Here is a 5,734-nt window from a genome sequence, read left to right on the forward strand (position 1 = left end):
CAATAAATAAAAGTGCTAGGTGGGAAACACCCTACCATGGTACACTCTTTCCAGTCTCTTGTAACTTTGATTAATAAGTGATTGAGTTACCATTGTAGGTTGTTATTCTCTTCATATAAGCTTGTTTTAATAATTTGGTTATTACTTGCTTGACATGCAAGTTTTGCTTGTTTAGTAGTTGGAAAAGTTTCAAAAGTCAAAAAGATTTTTGTAATTTTGCATTTTTGATCAGTTCTGAGCTGTAGGTACTGTTAGGGAGATCTTTCTTAGCTATTTTAGTGTTTAAAAAAAAGTGTCACGAACGCGTATGCACGGTGTGCACGTGCGCGCCCATACGCAGATACAGGCCCATACATTGTCCAGAGAGTTGGGCCACTCTCGCGCCAACACTAGGCCAATGGCATAATCGCTTGTACGCGTGCGCGCACTGCGCGCATCCGCGTTGGTGCGTGGCAGACGTTAGACCAATTAAGAGATTGTAATATAATAACAACATTGCGAGTATAGCTCTTAAGCAGCTAAAATCCGCCTCACTAATTTAGAAAGGTGTCACAAAAATTTATAATAAATATACTGGGAGTATGAGTCCGAGGTCGTCTCCCAACGAGTTGCAAGAAAGGATGCTATTTTATTAATTAGGAATTTCCAAGAGATTTTAAGTTTGGATAACGAGTAATTAAATAATTGTAAATTAAAGCAATAAAAACTAAGAATGATTATTAATATTCTAGATAAAAAGCCTTGACTGGGGGAATGATTAATTGGAAGTTCTATCCTTGTTGGGATCTCTTAAGTGTAGTATTAAAAAGGTTGTTGTTTTTGTAACAACCCAACTTCCAATACGTCATGATCGTACCAAAAGTAAGGCGTTACTGACCTGTTTACCTTATTAACTATTTACCATTAAGCCTTTAGTTCGATATCGCGATTCAATTTTATAGAAAATACCAGAAAATTTTTTTGTTTTTATTGATTAAAATCATATAGCAAACATTTCAAGTAATAATAATCACATAATTATTAATAATAATATCTGTCATACAAAAGATTTCAAATAAAACTCAGATACAAATCCTATCCCTCTGCATAAAATAAAAACTAAAGGTACAAAGGCGAGGGAATTCTATGAAAGAAACTCAAGTCATAAACTTAACTCGTAAATAAATGCTAGAATCGCCCGCAGCTTCAAACTGAGTCTTCAAACCTATGTCACTGAAAAGGTGGAGGATTTTGGGGTGAGAACAAACCACACGTTCTCAGTAGGGAATGGGAGTGCCGTAAAAGTAATGATTAACATGCAAATAATTAACTTTTACTTAATAAACTATTTTTGTCAAACCCTTTGAAATACTTTTTAATCTTACCTTAGATAAGTAATTACTTTCTTTAAATCTCTAAACCCAAAACAGATCTCAATCGCAAAACTTGTCATATTAAATATCTTTCAGCCACATAATTGATTCTCAGCCACAACAAACAATTATTAATCATCTCTATACATTCACAGACTATTAGCACATGAAGAAACTCAATTCATCACACAAACAAATCACAATATAACAAGCAACACAATCACAGAGAAGTAATACAAGCAAACACAACCAAATGCAAATGCACAACTACTATGTTGCATGCCTGTCCTAAGCAGGCTATGAGCTCATGTGTCGGTTTACACCCTGCAGCCCGACATTACCTAGGAACAAGTCCCAGATATGGCTTCCCTTTGTGTCCTTGGTGCATATGTGTCGGTGGTAAGAATACCACTCCTTCGTGACTATCGGCAGTCGGCGCGAAGCCCGACCCCATTATATACGCACAAGGGGAAACAGTGATCCTCAGTTCGTGGGCGTCCCCAAGATCAATTCACAAACAAAACAAAGATCTTCAGTTCGTGGGTTATACCCGAGATCAATACACAATAACATAGCGATCTTCAGTTCGTGGGTTATACCCGAGATCAACATACAACAATTCATGGGTTATTCCCGTAATCAATGATTATCAGTCTGTGGGTTTTTCCCGCATATAAATCAAATAACAATCTATAGGTTTCCTCGAGATCAATGATCATTCAGTTCGTGGGTACTTCCCAAATTGTACCAATTATCAATTCATGGGTTTTCCCCGTAGTTAAATAACTAACAGTTCGTGGGGTTTTCCCGTATTTTATCATTTTTCATTTTCTTTTCTAAATCACAACAATCCACATATCAATTCTTCATTCTCTCTTTCCCTTTTAGTTCTTAACATTTTTCTTTAAACCATTCTTATCTTTCTCAGGCATTTATCCATAAAAATCTTAACCATCAAGCCAGTCATAATCTCTACTTTAGCAATCTTGACTCAAGCCAACTTTTAAAGCTATCTTTCAGCTTAGTTCTCTATCAAAGACTCAAGAAAATCATTTATTTAAATTCATTAAACACTTTTCAAAACATAACCTTTCATTAGAAGTAATCAAATAAAACTTCCTCAAGTTTACTAATTTTCCAAAGATTAAAAAATCATCTCTCTTTACTATTCAAATTCAAATATTATAAATTCATCAAACTTCTAAACAGCAATCCTTTATTTTAAACCCAAAACATAATTCTTTTCATATTAATTCAATCTCAAAACATGGTTACTTCCTTAAATAATTTATTTTCAAAGTATAAACCTTTTCTTGGTAAATCGACTTCAAAGTAGAATAATTCTTTTCTTAACTAATTAAAACTTAAATAATATCATTTTCCAAATCCAAATCTTCTAAAATAACTTTTCAAATAAAACCTCAGATTTTATAAAATTTCGGCAGCATCTCCCCTAAAACTCGGACTTAGCCACCCTTACGGGTTCCCTCTTTCTCCATAAATCACCAGCCCTTTTCTCAACAATTTTCAAACGGGTAATTCTCAATCAATCAGACATTCACAGTTCATAATAATTAACAAGTCAATCATACTCCACAATTCCAACTAATCCATCAATCCAACTCCAATCTCATCAATTCATATTTACTTTTCACATATCATAGAATCCTTTCAAAATTAAACTTAATCAACTAGTAATCCCAAAAATCAGCCTTTCATAATTCTAATTTTTTTTTAAATGATGTCATTTACTCTTTAGTAAAGTTACTATTTTGTTTTAAAAGTCAAATTTAAAGAGAATGATTTGGTAATCAAACTTCAATCTTTTAACCGTTCTCAAACTTAATTCTAATTAATTATAAATCAACTTTAGCAACCATCAAAGCCAATTCCAAACAGTCGTTGTCAGTATCACAGCTGTTCCGTTACATCAGATAACTAAAAACAACAACAAGAACTTATTCTTAATAATCAAAATACAGCCACAACTCAGCCAGAAATAATCTTATCAATTAATCAATCACTCATAGCAACAGAACCAGTCACAATCACAGCCTTAATCTAAACTCCATTCATCAATTATCAAAATGTTAGATTTTTAATACTTAGCTCAACAGTTTTCGGTTTAATAAGTAACATTAAATAAATCATTCACAGCCCCATTTCAACTAATTTCAACCCGTCACAAGTTCATTTCACAGCCATTCCAATATACTAAAATTCCAATTCAATATCAATCAATTCGAAATAACTCACTCAAGATCAAAATCTCGGCCAACTCATCACATAAAATTAGTAATTCAAAATATAATTCACAACCAGATTTAAACTAATTCAACAATATCACATAAGATCAGGATTTCCAACAAATCCATCAAAATTCGAAAAACCAATATCGGTTCCAGCATTAACCAAAATTAACCTTGTCAAATTAATTACTCATGATAACAAAACCCAGCAACATTTACAGCCATAACCTAAACTCAATAAACTAATTAATGCACTAGAATATCATCTCAATACCAAACTTTATCCAAATTTCACAACTTCAAACCAAGCTTATTCCTAACAATTAATCATATTTATGAATTATTTGCAATTACTTACTAAACCTCATTGGCATTCATAAGTATAAAACTGTTAATTTTAAAATGAATCCCCTACCTCAATTAGCCAGAATCGTATTATTTAACGTAACAATTTCCTTTATCCCCAAATTGTGGCAGGTAGTCATTCCAATACAACTGGAATGGCAGCGGCATCACCCACAACTCTAGTAGCAGCAACAGCAATTTTGGAAGGGAATTTAATAGAGGCTGAAGCAAACACAAGGGTAAAACAGAACAGATCATCAAAGGAGCAGTAATCAGAATATTGATTGTAGAACAAAACCTATCTTACCAAAAGAAATACGGGAATGGAGCAGCAGCTCTGGTACTCGGAAAAACAGAAACCAGAGAGCAGGGCATACGTCTTAGCAGCAGCACCAATCAAATCGGTTAGAACAACAAGGACACCAACGAAGTAAGAACGACAAAACAAAAGAAAAGCAGAACAGAGTCGACAATATCAGAGGAAAATACAGGATTGTTACAGAGCAACTGGGGTTCAGAGGTAGCGGTTCTCATGGCTATGACTTAACTGACTTACCATGAACGACGACGGCGACCAGAAATTCCGGCGATAGCGGCGGCAGAGGAACGGTTCCTCCCCTGTGCGTCTCCTTTCTCACACGTCTCGTCCTCTTCTGGCTCTCCCTCTCTCCAACGGCGGTGACTACTCCACTCTCCTCCACGGCGGCGCCGAAGCTCAGGACGGCAACGCGAGCTCAGGCTTCATAGACGGGACGGCGGTGATGGCAGCTCTTCCCTCTGACCTCCATTGCATCTCTCTCTCGACGCCTATCCCTCATCTCTGATCAACCGGCACCAGGGCGGACTCCACGGAACGGCGGCGACAAGCGGGCAAGGTGCAGTGGCGGCGATTCCAGGCCGGCAGTAGCGCGCGACGAAGGAGGCGACGGTGAGGTAGCAGTGACCGATGGTGACACCCGACGGAGGTGACGACGGCGTCTCCCTCCTCTCCGATTCCAAGCCCTCTGTTCTCCCTTTTTCATTTCTCTGTTTCTTTCTTTTGTTTATGCGTGTTGTGTTTAGGAAGGGGGGTGGGGTACGGCTGAGGGATGGTGAGGGTGGAAGGGTTAGGGTTTGAAATTAGGAATTAGGGTTTCTGATTCAATTTGTGAATTAGGATTAGAAATTAGGGATTTTATAAAGTAATGTGGATAGATATGAATAGATATTTTGATAAAATAGAATAGTAGAGTAATTTTAAAATCAAATATACTTTATAAAAAATATTTAGGAACATTATTTATCAACATATGGCTAAGTGCAATCAATTATTTCTAATTTACATTATAAAATGAACAAGTTAATTATATTTTGTAAAGTACAATTTAAATTCAAATATCAATTTTCTAGATTAAATCATACAAATCTCTATTATTTTTCTATCTCTGAAACTTTAATTTCAATTTATAAAATAATTTATTATAATATAAATTGTACATAATTATTAATTGACTTAAACTTAAAGTATTTATAAATATCAATCTAATCATTTCTAATAAAATAATTTTTAGGAGTTCAAATTAATAACATATTTCATTCAAAATAGAATTTATTTAAATCAAATTATACAATTCTTCTTATTTTTCAATTATCAAAATTATAATTTTAATTATACTAAATATCTAATAAAGATTATATAAAAATTCTAATTAATTTAAGCTTCAATTATCATGAAAATGTATTTAATTACCTTTAGTAAAATAATTTTCTTAAAATAAAGTTATCAACAAATATAATAAATCACAAACT

The 5,734-nt window shown here is 34.3% G+C and overlaps 1 long non-coding RNA gene across 1 annotated transcript; it reads right to left on the minus strand.

Moving 5' to 3' along the window:
• Positions 1-993: 993 nt before the first annotated feature.
• LOC112750397 (uncharacterized) lies at positions 994-5,095 on the minus strand. Its single transcript, XR_003175713.3, has 4 exons — positions 4,503-5,095; positions 4,254-4,325; positions 4,017-4,168; positions 994-1,212 (listed from the first exon to the last, which is right to left on the minus strand). It is a non-coding gene; the product is annotated as an uncharacterized lncRNA (long non-coding RNA).
• Between the last annotated feature and the right edge of the window lie 639 nt (positions 5,096-5,734).

Source organism: Arachis hypogaea, chromosome 15 (assembly GCF_003086295.3).
Source record: "Arachis hypogaea cultivar Tifrunner chromosome 15, arahy.Tifrunner.gnm2.J5K5, whole genome shotgun sequence".
NCBI classification, from domain to species: Eukaryota; Viridiplantae; Streptophyta; class Magnoliopsida; order Fabales; family Fabaceae; genus Arachis; species Arachis hypogaea.